Source organism: Lepisosteus oculatus, chromosome 18 (genome assembly GCF_040954835.1).
Source record: "Lepisosteus oculatus isolate fLepOcu1 chromosome 18, fLepOcu1.hap2, whole genome shotgun sequence".
In the NCBI taxonomy this organism is placed as follows: Eukaryota; Metazoa; Chordata; class Actinopteri; order Semionotiformes; family Lepisosteidae; genus Lepisosteus; species Lepisosteus oculatus.
In genome coordinates this window covers 16667380-16684161 of record NC_090713.1, presented here as the reverse complement: position 1 = coordinate 16684161, position 16782 = coordinate 16667380, and the positions used below count along the sequence as shown (strand labels likewise).

The 16782-nt window shown below is 39.8% G+C and overlaps 1 pseudogene; it reads right to left on the bottom strand.

The window, feature by feature from the left end:
• Window positions 1-422: 422 nt before the first annotated feature.
• On the bottom strand, window positions 423-6401 carry LOC138223913 (synaptonemal complex protein 1-like; annotated as a pseudogene).
• Between the last annotated feature and the right edge of the window lie 10381 nt (window positions 6402-16782).

Below are 16782 nucleotides of genomic sequence, written 5' to 3'. Positions count from 1 at the left end.
ACCACAGGGATCTCTACTAGGACCACTGCTCTTTATTAATTTTATATCTGTGACCTAGATTCCTGTTTAAATATTGAAATGGTCATATTTTCAAATATGGAGGAAGCAAACCGTAGAAGCAGCAAATGAAATTTCAAAGATTTAGAAACAAATCACGACTAAGCAAACACATTTATCATATTGTTGTAGAACAATTCTGTTATAGACAAGATCTACTCTGAGGCTGTCCATTATAAAAGTATCATCACAATACCTGCAGGAAACACATATGTACCTAAAGCAATAAGCAATAAAAATAGAAAAATATATTCCACTCCAATTAATTCGTAATACTATAATCAAACTAATAATATTACTACAGAAATGTGTATACTGTATTATTGCAGAAAAAAATATATTAGTTAATATATTACTACCCCGAGCCCGTTTATTCCCATTGAACAAATCCTGCAGTTTTCTATTAAGCAATGTTTTCCAGTATCACGTCTATCATGTTATAGTATAAGCCTGTATGACAAAGAAGCATATTTTGTAGGACTCGTACATTTATTTCTTTGCATTTTCAGCAGAAAAATGTAAGAGCTAACAATACTGCCCCTCATCTTCTTCTTCTTGAGTTGACATCTTCATTCCCACTTCAACACATTGTCTAACTTCTTTTATCTCTTCCTCAGAGGCTGGGGGCAATGCTCCATTGAGTGCTTTTTCAATCTTCTCTGTTCTTGATTTTGTATTCCTTTCAAATTCTATTTTATTTTTCAGTACAATTGTTTTTATTCCTGCTTCTGCTTCTTCACAGCCAATCTGTAATTTTTTCCGTTCTGTATCAAAGTCAGATTTGCTGGGGTCTAAGGCCATGAGTTTCCCCAAGCTGCTGATTCTATCCATGAGGTACAAGTTGGAGATCTCTGTGTAGGTCCCAGAGATCATGTTCACCAAACTGGCAATATTAGATGCTTGGAAAGCTTGGTTATACAGCAGATCTCTCAGGAATGATTTTGCTGAATAGCCAAGCTTGGAAGAACCTGCTTTTTCTGCAGTTTGGACAACATCCTTTAAATGTTTGTTTAGGTTGGTTTTGATTATGTTGGAGAGCATGTGGAAAAAGAATACCATCTTCTCCCATTGTTCCTTTACTTTTCCCATCGCATCCAGTCCCTTCGTCAGCATTTTAATAGTGGTCTTGAAGTCGATTTCTTTCACCTCACAGCTCCTCATTGTGACTAGGATTTCAGTCAGGTCACTGTGGTATTTGTCCAGATTTTCCAAGCTTTTCTGGAACATCTCTTGTGCTTGATTCATCTGAGCTCGACTCTGCTCTATGCGAAAACGGGCGTTGTCAGCTGCGACGTCACCTGCAAGTCTCTGTGTACTTTGCTCCTCTTGCTGTTTGGCCAGTTGTGGGGGGGTTACAGGAAAGGCAGAGGCACCTGTGAAGCCTTTACTCTCAGTATCAAACTTCATAGCCTGTGTTTTCAACTTTTTTAGTTTTGTTATTAACTCTTTTTGTTTGCTTTCTTCACAGACATTGTCTGGAGCAATATCTGTTAGACAAGAGCAGATTGTAAGAATGTCTTCGCACATTTGCATTGCTGTTATTTTTGGCTTGCAGTCTTCTTCTTTTTCCAAAGATTCCTTAACTCTTTTCACTTGATCTGCCACCCACTCAGACTTTGCACATTCCTTCTTTTGATCATAAAGTACGCCCCAATGTATTTTGTCTTCATGAAAAAAAGACTTATCAGTTCTAGGAGACTCAAGAGAACCTGTGATTTGGCATAAACATTGCCTAACGCAATGGGATTTTGCTTCTTACTTGTTTTTCTTCCAAGCTTAGTTACACTTGCAGTACAAGCACTATAACAGATATTAACTAAATTAGTGAGGCCCTCCACAAAGTTCATGCCAACAATATCCCAACCACTGGGCAGAGAATCCATGGCTTTTTTATATTCTTGTTGAGCTTCATCCAACTGCTTTTGCATGTTTTCAAATGTCTTATTTGCTCTACGTTTTCCTTCTTCTGCTGTTTGTTTCCTCAACTTGGATTCCTCTATTTTCTGCTTCAGTTCTTCTAATTCTTCACTATAGGCTGCCTTAGCATTCAAACAGGCCTCCATCAGCTCTTGAATCAGATCAATGACAAAGGTGAATTTTTTCTCTGTGAGCTCTGACAGGATTTTACACTCCTCTGCTATGGAGCTGATGTTTTCTAGCTGGTCAGGGAGCATGAGCTTGATGAGCTTGTCGTCATCTCGGACAATCAACTTGACTGCTAATTTTACATACTCTGGCACATTGGCAGAGTGGAGACGAATCTGGTCCATGTTCTTATGGGCCTCGTTGAACGCACCCCATCCAGCATTGCACACTTGCATGAGACAGGCGCGGAAGGACTCTGGGTAACGGATGAATTTAAAGCCATCTTTTGGGGGATTTTTATTGATAGAAAAGTCTGTATTAGAAGAGATAAAGACTAATTCTCCTAAAATGGCTATGGAAATTGGAGCTGGCATCAAAAACTCTTCCCAATTAGCATAAGATTTCATTAGCATTTTGTTGTCATTTCGTACATCTTCAGCCTTGGTGATTTTTTTGGTACCTTGTATTATTTCCATGATTCTTCTTCCTAAGAGTAAAGGATAGAAAATCAATTTGTGATCTGCAATTATGTGTTCATGTGCACTTGTACACATGGAAACCTTTCCTAAATATTCTGGATATAACATTGTTAGGAGGTGATCCTGTTAACATTTTGTGTGACAAATGGGGGCTTATAAAATTTTACAATTTTAGCATTATATTATTGTATCAACATCAGTTCAGAAAATATTTGGATACTTTTATTTCAAGCAGCAGAAACAGTATTTATTTTTATCCAGAGCTGTAATGATCAGATTTATCATTATTAAATGTGAAGGATGCTGAATGTCAGCAAAAACTGTAAGAAGATATACAAATTGAAGTTAAGTGATAAGCAAAAGGTTTCAGACCCATAATTCAGTACAATAGAGTCGCGTTTATCTGACTTTCATTTATCTGACATTCCGTTTTATCCGACATAGCCAATTACCATAGTGTACAGTATATACTGTACGCTATGCATGTGCATGAAAGATCCCCCTTAGAATTTCTGATCTTGCTATTCACTGCTTCTATAATAACATCTTTAGCAGTGCACTGAGATTTGTGGTTGGGTTTTGATCAATCATCATGCTGCAGTACAGCTTACCAGCAACTACAGCAAACTGATGTGAGTTAATTTGATCCTTTTCTCCTGGCAAAAGTTCTACAGTTTTCTGGGCATAGCTGATGGAATTGCCAAGTCTTACCATGAATTTCTATAGAATTTTCCTTTTGCTAGTTAACTTCAATGTGGCCGTGCTCTAGTAGAGGTCATTGTCTTGCTGAAGAGTACATTTTTCTACCTAATATAAAATTCTTAGATGACAACAAAACCAAATAAGTCATTTGAATGTCAGGTGTATGTCTCCTTAAACAACTCCTATAGGTAATAACTTGTAGAGTAGGGATTTTAGAATGGATGTACCAAAAGTTAACTCATGCAAATTATTGTATGTATGGATCTGCATATCTCTGACACAATAAAAGCCCTTTTTATTTTAATTTATAAAAGGTACCTCAAATTAAAATATAATATTTAAACTTAGTAACATCCATATCAGGCAACCCAGTTATCAGTATTGCTGCCTTGAAGCACTGGGGCCCTGAGTTTAATTCTAGACCTTGCTCTGTGTTTGCATAGGTTTCCTTTCACAAAGCAAAAACTTACTGTTAGATTAAGTGACTTCTGAGAAAACTGGCCTTGGTACTGTATAAGTTTGTTTTTGTGTTTGTGTGTGCCCTGTGTAATGCACTGGTGTACCATCTAGGGTGTATTCTGCCTTGTGCCCATTGCATGCTGGGATAGGCTCTTGCTCTGCAACATCACTGTATTGGATAAAATGGAAGGAAATGGGCCAGCAGCTATATCACCCTGCAGCTCTCAACTGGCTACCCACTGAAGCTAAGCAGGGTTGACCCTGGCCAACCTGGATGGGAAACCTCCTCGGAAACTACGTTTGCTGCTGGACAAGGTGTTAGTGGGACCAGTGGGGGGCACCCACCCTGCAGTCTGTGTGGGTCCTAATGCCCCAGTATAGTCTTTCTGATGAGACCTTCAACCATGGTCCTGACTCTCAGTGGTCATTAAAGATCCCTTGGCAATTCTCGAGAAGAGTAGGGGGTCATTCCAGTGTCCAGGCCAAATTTCCCCTCTTGGCCCTTACCGTGGCCTCCAAATTGTCCCCATGTATGATTGGCTTGCACTTGCCTCACCACAATCCTCACCAGGAAAAGCACAGGTGGAAATGGATAGAAACCCTATAGTCTCTCTTGGTAGCCTAAATATTGTGTCTGAGATGATAAAGTTCATAAGATTTTAAATTACACAGTGAATAGTGCTGTGAAACAGATTGTTAATCTATACTCTGTATGTCTCCTGATGCAGACTTTATGTGTACATATACTTGCATATATGTGTGAGTGCCTTAAGGCAGATCAAGTAACAACAAATTTCATTATCTACACCACTGCTGTCATAGTGTTATAAACATCACAAATAGAACTCCTATCACAAGATTTTCTTTTTATAATTTGTAAAGTGCAAAAGACCAATTTTCGTATTAGCTTATTGTATTTATATACTTTGTACAAAATACCTTTGATGGTTTGGGATTATTTTGGTCTGTTAATCTCAAATACAGAGACTTAAATGTTATAAATTGTTGTGAAAGGTATCACTACAGTGAAAGATTAAATTTTGGAGTACAGACATTAAACACACAGAAAAGCAGAAATAGCATAGTTTTGCAATGCTTAAAAGAACTGCTCTTACCAGCCAGCAGCAAGAAAAACTCTCACAATAATGAGTGAAGGTGGAGTCCTGACTGATAGAGGCCAGGAAGATCAGGGTGGGCACCTGAAGTCACAGACTCTGCTGAGGAAACATGAGACAGCCAAACACTTACACTCACATACCATTGTATTCTAAACCATTCATTTCTATTCACTTTTTATCCAATACAGTAACTACCTAGTGGATACCTAAACAAACGTGCAGAGGATGTACAAATTCCATGTAGACATCACCCAAGGAAGTAAATCCAGGGCCCCAGCTCTATGAGCAGCAATGTTAACTACTGTGCAGCAAAAAAAAAAAAAATCATTTATTTTTTATTAATGTTTTACTAGGATTACTTGAAGTAAGAAGTAGTTCAAGTACGTAGCTGCATCAGCATCTGTAGGCTGCAAAGGAACAAGTAAAGGTTTATTCTCTGTTGAAAAGAGAAGAAAGGAAACACAATGTGGAGCCTTCTTTGGGTTCCTCACATGGTGCAGCGAATTCCTTGATTTTCCTGTGAGAATCCAACGAATGTGTCTCTCCTGATAAAAATAACTCCGCCCTTTGATGACTTACCTGTGCTTACAATCTCAGCTTTGCTACAGTTATTAATATTTGGAAATAGTTATGGCAATGGTATTAACTTCTATCCTGACTATAGAAAATATAGAATCAATAAAATGAGTATACTAATATACTCATTTTATTTCCCACTCCAAACTCTTTTGTAACATATATACATCTGTATTGAATGCAGAATTTATGTATCAAGCAAATACTGTATTTATGTAAAATAACATTGAAATTAGGCAGTGTTTAAAAGAAGAAAAAAAGTACCAAAAGTACTGTTACTGTATATGTTGGACTTGAACATAGTGCACTGCAATCATCTAAGAGGAATAATGATAATTTTGTATATATTTGCTTTGTCTCTATTTGGTTGATTTCAGACAATTAAAACTGCAAAGCATAATGCCGTCATTGCTTCACAGAGGAGGTAATGTTCTTTGGAGGTTCTGCATATCCTTGTTAACATTTTACCTTTCCATTACTTTGGGAAAGGTTCATCTTAGTCTCATCTGTACATAAAATTGCAGATGCTCTAAATGTCTTTTGACTAATCTTCAAAGCTGGTAAAGGAGAAGCATGATTAAGGTAAGGACATCTTCAGCCACCTCCAAATCTGGGAACAATGACAATAATAAATCTTCAATGACTTAATTAAATCACCACCTACTGTATAGTCAGTTAAGTAAAATATTTTAAGCACATTCTTAACTCAATTTAAAATAAGATGTTAGGTATTTCTTCCTTGTTTACAATGTGTACATGTATCAAAACTGTTTTGTTTACCTTTGTTTATGGTGTTAATATTTGCAAGCAACGTAATCTGTAGTTTCTTCTTGTGCGTCTGTGGACTCTGGCTGACAGATTCAGTTCCCAGTGCTGCACACCGTGCTCGTGTTGGATTCACTGCTAAACTGCTAGGAGAGGATACAAAACTGCAGAGTGTGATGTTTTGCACAAGGCTATACCTTTCATTGTATCTCAGGTTGTCTAAAATCATAAAGTAAGGTATGTAATACAGGTAAATTGATCAATGTTCCAGTAATCTTAACAAATGTCTATTACCCTAATAGGGATGACAGGAGCCTAATTAACTTTTTTCTTGGATTCTCATCACTTGATGCTTAGGGGAGACTCTAACTTTGTTCTAAACTCTACATTAAACTGTTGCTCCTCTAGGTGTATTCCTGTCAATAAGACTGCATTAAACTTTACATCATTTCTTTATTTTTACACTATCTCTGATGCCTGGAGTTTTCTTACACTCTTTCATGGCAGTTTTCAAATGTCCTCCTTTCTCTCTTTCAACAATGTCTATCTCACACAATAATTTAATGCTCAAACAGTAATTTCATTTTCAGTAAAACTCCCCTATTACAGAACTAAATCTATCAGTCGAAGATCCTACATGTCCACCTTTGGAGAATCAACCTGTTGTTGCTCTCTGACCTGGATTTTATCTAATTTATTATTTCCCAGATAGAAATACTTTTAGACACAAACACCACCCCAGACATTTCTTATGGAACTTTATGGGAAACTCTTAAGGCTTCTCTTTGGGAGCAAATATGTCCTTCTCCTTCTTCTTAATACCAATCATTTGTGTTCCCCCTTCTCTCCAAGAATGATGGGGGAAAGATCTTCAATGGAATAGAAACTAGGTTGTGACAGTTCAGCATTCACTTTAAAACAACATTTTAATGTAATTTGAAGAACTGAAAGAGTAGAGTGATACAGTGGTGGTTAGTATTGCTGCCTCTTACAGCTGACGTCCTGGGCTCCATTACAGACCTTATCATGTTATCTACATGGACTTCAAATGTTTCCTCCAGGTGCTCCAGTTTCCTCACATAGTACAAAGACATACTCATAGGTTTATTAGCATCTGGATACATAGACCTTGGTCTGAGTGTTGATAGGCTCTGGCTATTTTACAGATGCAGTCATTCAAAACGAGCTGGGAATTCTGGGGTAAAACGCGGTTGGCTTGTCACCTCACAATGCATCATAATGGGTCATATCGCGTCATATGGTATAATACTGCAGTTATGATAATAGTATCAGGAATCACCGCCAGGTGGAGCTAACGAAGCTAAACCTCTCATGTACAGCATTTGAGCTGTTGACAGAAAATGCATGCTTTGAAATTCCGGTCACTCTCTTTTTCCAATTAAGAATTTAAGATGTATACTCTTCAGACTTTTAATAATTGTCAACTGTGTATTACAGCAAGTTAATCATTAAACATTAAAAAGTCAGTATTTTTTATAAAAGCAAGATAGCTAAGTTGGACAAAAGTACACAACCTACAACCTTTGTCATAAATATTTAAAAATATGCAGAAATATTTTATGCATCAAAGTCTTTAGGGAAGATATAACTAATAGTATTAATAATGAATGAACTTGGACAGGCTGTAAGCTCAAAGTACTACCATGGTCTACTCTCTTTGTAACTGTTTGTAAACTAAAAGACATTATTTTTTCATTGACAAAAAATAACAGCACAGCATTTCGTTAATCTGATCCTGTATTCATTTCCAATCATACAAAGTAAGTCTTGAGAATCTTCGATTCACCATGCCTTTCACATGCTCATAAACGATATTAATTTAGGAACATAAACTTATTATGTAAACTGTATATGGCTGGTATTGGTAGTTTAAAGAAAAAATGCACACCAGTATCCCACTTTCTCCCTTAACATTTTAAGCATCAAAGTCTTACATGTGGTTATTTCAGAAACGTTTTTCCTTCTGACCATATTACGTTTATATTGTAACGCATACGGCCATCAGGGTGTGTAAGAGCCGGCTTACCAGAACGGTGACGTCGCCGCCCTTCCCTGTGATAGCAGGACTACAGCTACTAGGCTGTAGAGAGATCTCTTTTTGGCTCACCAGACTGGGTCGCTGTTGAGTGACACGGGAGTCCTGGGTTCGAGCCCCCGACCGTGGAGGGCCGACCTAATGCGGCAAGGGCGCCCGCCTGAACCCCCGTTGCGTTACAATATACTTTGTGAGAAAAGTGACAGTTTAAGCTTTTCTGCGAATACGCTCATTATCAGAGTAAACAAAAGCATACTTTTAGAATTTGATTAATAGGGAATATAATCGCATATCTAAAGAAATTAACGATATAATTATATTAATCTAATGCAGCACAAACTGTTTGTGGTGTGATGGCTTAAGTGACTGAAGCTCTGGCTTAAGTGATAGCCTGAGGTTGGGTGTTTAAATCTAGCTATTGTCATGAGTTTTCATTTAACAAATAAACATTTCTTTGAAAAACTAAAAGAGCAAATATTATGGACACTATATTGAAATTTTTTATATTTCAAAATATCACAACATGTTCGTACTGTATGTACACAGCGGTACCGCAGGGTGTAGACCCCACATGACCCCATAAGCGCTACATTATTAATTATATCTTCTGTGTAACATTAATATAGGAATGTTCTTTTTCACAAATGTAAAACGAGGCGATATACTTTTGTAATGTAGTGTGCTCTCTGAAGGCACCAGTTCTGTAGGGTTTGGGCATTTACTGGGACAATTATTAATTGTAGCAGTAAATCACAAAATTGATTCTTTTGATGGCTTTAGAATCCAACCATGCGATATAACTCAAACAACGCACACACACAGGTACTAATACACGAGGATACATTTATTAATACATAGAATATGCATATAAACCTAACAGATCTTATCGAGAGGGTTATCAGAAAACAAAAGATATATATTCAGTCAGTTACGAAGTGTTACACATATCAAGAGGACATACGTTCAGTATATCATTCATTTAGACCATTTCGTAAATGAACTTGGTTATAACTTCTACATTAGATACTCAAAACAAGTACATAACTCTTAGGAATTAAATTTATATCAACTGGTTGAGATAACAATTGAATTCTCGAGCAGTAATGCATTGAAGTTGAATACTCATCCAATCTCTGGGGATTCAGATCTCCTGCGGGCACAAAGAAACAGTTGCAGGCTTGTTGCTTTCCAATCCGCGCTCTCTGGCTCGGTGCCAGGCTGTGCTGTGCGGCTTGCGACGGTGCGCTGCTGATGCTCACTGACCGGCTAGTTAGTGTTGGCTTTAACTAGCAAAGTTTGCGCACAGGAGAAAAGATGACTGTGGGTCCCAGCAAGTCAGGAAGAGGACCGGTTCGTTCCTGATGAAGAGCTAGTTCTGAATAGTGATTCAGCTGTCCACAGTTCTGACCTGTTCACGAGGCTTGCTGCTAGTGCTAACCTCGGGTGGATCCTCTGGTTACTCTCTGGCAACCTCCGCTCTCGACTCTTAGAACAAAGGAAAGTTCTGGCACTCAGACACACTGGCCGTTCCATGGTTGTCCGGGCTGAGTCTCAGGGTGGTCAGGAGGCGCGCTGCGAGAATGTCCTGCCCTTGGGAGCCTTCTGCTCCTGGGCCGTCCTGCCCTGGAATTCTCCTTTGAATTCCCTTTAGAATAGTCTCAGAAGTCCACTGAATCTCTCAGGCCCTCTGTGTTGCCTGTTTTTACCTGGATGAACTTCAGTTCGTTCATTGGCTGAACGTTCCATGGGCATCAGAGTCCCACGTGGGTTACTCGGCCCTACCAGTCCCTGATTGGTTGATCAAGGTGAGATAGAGTCACTTACTCCTGACACTTAGGAATGCAGTCCAGATGTCCATCTGGCACTCCCTAGGCAGATAGGCGCCAATGGATGACCATTGATCATGATAGCCAGGCTTAGCTAAGTGCATCCCCATTTGGGAGCTGTCCCTTATCAAAGGAACCTTAAATCAGCCTGCATGAATAGTTTCTCTGTGGCTGCACCACAGAGATGAACAGAGATGGGACCTCATTTGGGAAAGCAGAGAAACACTTAATTCTGTCTTATTAACAAGCATTGCCGCTACACTTTAACTGTTCTTCAACTGTTTAACTCTTCTACAGTTTAAAGAGAAATTCCAAACAGAGCCTCACTACATTGTCCAATAATACTCTTCTTGTGTCTAATTTCTAGTTTAACAGGATTTGAGCTACAGTATATGAATATAATTATATTGTTATTAATTTCTTTAGATACACGATTCCATATTATTTTCCAATTTAATCAAATTCTAAAAATGTCAATATAGTGTCCATAATATTTGCTCTTTTAGTTTTTCAAAGAAGACTTTCAAAGGCTTGAGGCGTCTGTTAAATTGCCCCACTGAATAAAGTGTTTTGAATTAAACCGGTTTAACAGCTCTTAAGCATACTGTAGTTTTTGTTCACACAACTTTGTCAGTGAAAAAAATGACTGCTGGCACTTTTCCTCCCTCTCTAATTCTCAGAGTAGAATAGGCGAACAGTCCCCCTTCCCCCCACGGACAGACTGACAAATGTTTTCACTGCCTATTCACTGCCTATTATTTGAGCTACAGAACATGAATATAATTATATCGTTATTCATTTCTTTAGATACACTATTTCATATTATACTCACTATTAATCAAATTCTAAAAGTATGCTTTGGTTTACTCCGATAACGGGCGTATTCGCAGAAAAAGTTAAAACTTTTTACTATTATTATAAAAAAAATGTGGGTTATTTTGGAAACATTTTGATGTGTTCCTTGTAACTGCTGTAACTGCTGCACTGCTGTCGATATTTTAACAGTAGACAAAATGATGCACTTGGAGTTTGCAATGTAAGGATTTCTATATTTATGTCTTTATTTAGTGGTTTCATTAGTGACAAAGGCTAAACTTTCAGCTTCAGTAACGCGTACACCGTATGGCCAACATTACAGTTATTAGGGATTAATAATACTGGCTGGTTCCCTGGGATGACGGGTGGGTTCGATGTCCCTGGTAGTGGGAGCACAGCCTGTCCTACAGACCATAAAAAAAGAGGCTTCCCTTTTTTTCTCTTTTCTCACCCACTGCGATTCAGGCACAGAAGGGTTAAAAAGAGCTCAGATAGGCAGAGGGAAGGGGGAGGGGTGACACTGTTACCTGCCCTGGATAAAGCTGTTAGAAAATAGGTGGATTTACACCTCTGAAAAGCATTCCAATGTTAATGCAATACAGAAGACATTATTCATAATAAATGATCTTGGACTGTCTGTAAACTGAAAATTTATAGAGGAGACTCATTGTGTATCACCTCTTTTTACACTTGGAAGAACATTCCAATGTTAATGCAACACTGAAGATATTATTAATAACCTTTTAAATCTGAAGCTGTTAACTTTACTTCAGACCTACATACCTCCACACCTGCATATCAAGATCATGGTTCATCATGCGTGAATGAGTCAAATTAAAAATATAACATGTTTACAAAGAAAGTAGAATACAGTAATGAGCCGGGGACTCAAACCCGGGCCTCTAACATCACTACCAGCTGTATCAGCCAGCTGAGCTAAAGGACGATCTCTACTTACCCTGGCGGATGAGGTCCCTGCTAGCTATTCAGAGAGAAAGTCGGTGACGTCACCACGTTGACAAGCTCATTTATAATAAATGAGATAAAATGATGGTCCACATTCCTGCAAGCTGGCTGAGAGCCCAGACCCCCAGCAGCTCCTGGGGCTGTGGGAAAGGTATGCTCTACGCTGGAGTGTCCGCAGAGAGGGCAGGGAGTCTTTGTAGGCACATTGTCCCCACCATGGACGGGAGCTGTCAAAACCAGCCAAACATAGCTCATTCCTTGGTTTTCCCAGACATTGAAAGATGTAAAGGATTAATATTATTAACTAGCATAGCATTAACATTACCAGCCCAAACATCATTTGTATATCATTAGACATCAAGTATCAAGTATATAATTAGACAGCCCAAGCCTTAGCTGTTAACTAATACACATGAGTGGAACTGTGTATCCAAAATCCATTGCGAGTTTTAATGCTTTGACTAAAGTTCTGTTGAGAAATAAAAAAAAAACATTTAACAGCTTGTGAGATATCAAATCCTTTTTTATCTAAAAGTCCAGTTACATCTATGAGCCAAAGGCTCAACCAAAGCACAGGCAATCTGGTGGGACGAGAAGAAATGTCAATAGCAGTAAGCAGCACTCCCCGAATCAGTTTCAGCTGTGACTCTTGGGCTACTCATCAAGGATTTGCTTTTTGCTTTGAAAATTTCACAGCCTCTCACTTCTTTGTGAAAAAAAATAATTTCAAGATTTAATAACCGGCCTGAGAAATCGGGACTGCAGATCCCCTTTCAGGCCTGACCCTCCTCTGTGAGCACACCTCTCTCTGTCGGAAGGGTTGGTGGGGCTCAGGAACTGCATGTCCAAGTCCTCTCCACCACTGTTCTGTGACATCCTCAGGAGCCCTTTCTTTCCTGAAACCTGGGTTTGGTAAGGCTCTGGGATAACTGGGTGGGGAAGAGAGTTGCTGGGGTTAACAAAAAACTAAAACCACCTGTATTCTGGCCAGAATCTACTGCAAATGAGTTTGCTTACTCTGAAGGAGCTCCTTGGGGTTTTCTCTGTGAATCTGGAGATATCATCACCTTGTGAGCATTTATCACCTGATGATCTACTGCCTCACAGAACCAAAACTTCACACCCAATACTCTAAAACTCTGGCACGCTATCTGTTGGTGTGTTGCCAAAGCTGGAGCTGTAATGTGTACAGGAATGTGTACTGGCATATCCACTCCTAACAGTTCAATAAATCCTGGGTTGTGTTGCTATCTCTAGCGTGGCTTGATTTATGCCCATTGTCTACAGATCAGTTCACATGTCAGTAAGAGTTCACGATACAGTTCTGAAGGTCTTTGAAACTGATTTGTTGCAACCCCCTCTGATAGGGCAGTTATCTTAAGGGAATTTTCTTTTTCAAGAACCAATTTTGATCAATTCTCAATTCATTCATCCATCCATCCACTTTCTAAACACTTTATCCAATACAAGGTCATGAGGGAGGGAGCCGGAGTCACAGGGCACACAGACATGCTCATATACTCACATCAAAGCCACTTGTTCCAGAAGCCAATTAACCTACCACCATGTCTTTGGACTGTGGGAGGAAACTGGAATACCTGGAGGAAACCCATAAAAACTAGTGCTGCGAGGCAGCAATGCTAACCACTGAGCCAACATGCCGCCCATTAATAACTCACTAAAATCAAAACGATCCTCAAAATCAATTAAACAATACAATGATCCCCAAGGCCAGTCTTACTATCCTCTAAACTTTTACCAAAGGACTCCTAAAAACATTCAAGAAAACTAATGTTAGAAATGTAATGTTTTTACCAAATCAGCAGCAGCAGAAAAGCCTTTTCTTGATGCAAGGCAGTTTAAAAAGACAGAGCAGAACCAAGTATACAGTAGTAAAAAAAAATGTCCCTGATGCTGGAGAATCCTGGATCATGGATAAAATGGTACGTTTATTTTCATTTTGTACAGTTAAGAAGGTGGGATGTTAGAAAGGAATAGTGTCAAGTCTGTAATAAATCCCTCTTCACAGGCCATTAGAGAGTTTTTGTTACCAGTGAGGTTTTGCATGTAACTCTGGTACCAGTCCCTATTATCATTAGTGACATCTTAACCAATGGTGCAGCCGACTCACATGTGGGGATTCTGGAAACTCTGCGGGGCACACAGCCCGGGGGTTTTGCAGCAGGTGGGGACACCACTATCAGCCTGTCCTCCTCAGGCTCAGCAGGCCTGTTACAATTGGTCAGTTGTTGTCCCACTACACTCACATCTGAGGTCACCCCTACAAAACAAGGTCAAAATTTCTCAACACCCTTCAGAACTGTCACCCTTTTCACAAATCTCACAACACCACAGCCCACAGTAGCAGACGCACTGACACACACACCAAGCTCAACACAAGGAGGGCAAATGCAAGAACTGACTGAGAAGCATAATCGGCAAGGTCTTTATCTTCTTTATCTCTTTAACTCTAAATGAGTCCCAGCAGACAGGAAGTTTCAATCTCTACTGTGCTATACTGTTCAAACCTAGAGCTACTAGGTTACTTTCAGTTTTGCCCAGTCTCACGGCTGGTTTCTCAGCACACACTCATACACACAGGCAAACTCATTCAAACAAATGACAGGCCAGCAGCTGCAGCTGTCCGCACCTTGGTTGGGGCTGTCCTCCACTCTGGAAGCAGCCATCAGCTTTCTAGAGGGGACTCCAGCCAAGCGAGGTCTTGCTACTAAAGGAGGGGAGTTATCGGACCTGCAGACAAGACACAAATGGAGACACAGTGGAGAAAAGTGAAAAATGATTAACACTGCTCTGTCATCTTTACAGAGTTCGAGCAGTGTTGTCAACTCTGTTCACTCCCTTGCCAAGTTCACAATCCTGCTTTGAAGCACATAAAACCACAAAAGATGCCAGCTTGAACAACAACCTAACTTTATCAACACTCTTCACTCCAGCCCCCACAAAAAAACAGAAAAGATGTTCATAAAAGTAGGAGGCTACCTGTGTGGCAGTAAGCAAAAACAAAGTTACAAGTTTGGAAAACAAGCTTCAGTGCACTGTTTATGAAAGCCACAGCCGTCTTGAGCTGTAAGGGCAGCATTTTAATTGCTCTGAATGTGTCTGCAATGTGTACATTTCTGAGGGCCGTGTGTCATGGACAGACCTGGGTTGGGCGTTTGGTGGCACAGGCTTGATTCCATTGGAGAAACAGCGAGAACGCACAAGCGTGGCTTTAGTTAGCACAGGGCAATTCTCACGGGCTTCACCTGAAGGACAAAGTAGGAAAGGCATTCCTAAAAAATTATAAAAGCAACTGGATCACATTTATCACAAGTTTGTCACTCTTCTCATCCCCTCTTTGCTAAATGGCTTTTGAATAGAGTCACATGAAGAGAGAGGTGAAACAGCCCTACACAGCCCTGTCGCAGTACACGAATATAATTATATCTTATTAATTTCTTTAGATACGCGATTCTTTTAATACAGTCTTTGCTGTGCTCTAGAGGATCCTTGTGATATTTCAAGCTCTGGTTGAATGATAAGTGTCGCAGTTTAAATAATTTTCGTAGTTAGAAATTATGGAACGCTCTGTTAAAAGCAAGGGAGTTTTTATGTCCGTTGCAGTTTTTTTGCAACATGAATATAATGATATCGTTATTAATTTCTTTAGATACGCGATTCCATATTATATTCCCTTTTAATCAAATTCTAAAAGTATGCTTGTTGACTCCGGTATCACGTTAGTTAAAGACTTCGATGCTTAAAATGTTTAGGGAGAAATGGAATACTGGTGTGTATGTTTTCTTTAAAGTATCGAGACCAGCCATATACTGTATGTTTAAGTTCCAAAATTAATATCGTTTATGGCCTTCACACGCGTTGCAGTATGCTCCTATTCTTTTTATGCTCAGGTACTAAGATTTCCCTTCAGTGGTAAAATTCCATATAAATATTCAGTACTACAACGGGCACAGTAAAGACGTTTACTGTAAATCTTTCTACGACAGACCAACGGACCACGAGTGCCCCTGTCGGTCAACCAATCACATACCGTGGTACCACGATTAATTGTGCGTCACAGTGCACGATGCCGTAGCCAATTACCTCCGGTACGTGTGTGTACCGCGCATTTTGAATGGCTGCACATGTAGATAGCTGGGCCTTTGCAGTAAGACTACTGTAGCAGTCCCTGTGTCCCCAGAAAGGAGTGATTCCATGAGGAAGCCATGAGGATAGTGAAGATTAGAAATGTGAAGATTAGAAGAGGTTTTGTGGGGAACAGACCTCACACTTCAATGTGAATAACACAGACATCATGTGCATAATGTCACGAACAGTTCTTTCCGGGCCCTATGCGGACGACACGATCCAGAATAGTGAAGACACAAGGGGAAAAACGGTCATGCAGGAAAAGGGTCTGGAGACGGGGGGCGTGTCCATGCAGTGCAGATGTACAGGGGAAGTGAATCCAGGCGAACAATCCAAAAAGGGCTGAAGTCCATAACCAGGCGATCCATCCGTTGGGGGGGGGGGACAGGAACCGGGTCGGAACCGGCGAGGGAAACTAGGAACTAGGAACTTGGAAGATAAAAGCATAACAGAGCCAGATGCAGCAAGACCCTGGGCTCTCACGATGTGGAAATCAATGAGTAACCAGGAGTAAGGTCCGCGTCTGGCTTTTAAGGGGGAGCGGGATTAGGGACCAGGTGCAGACAATGGGGCATAACAAGGAAGGGCTGGAGCGCCCTTAAGAGGAGGGGTTAGCGATCGTGACACATAATGTCCTTTCATTTAGTGTGGACTGGTAGTCAAGACGTGAACTGACAACAAATTTTCTAGCTTTCTTTTTTTAAAGAGTAATTCTCTTTTATTACCAT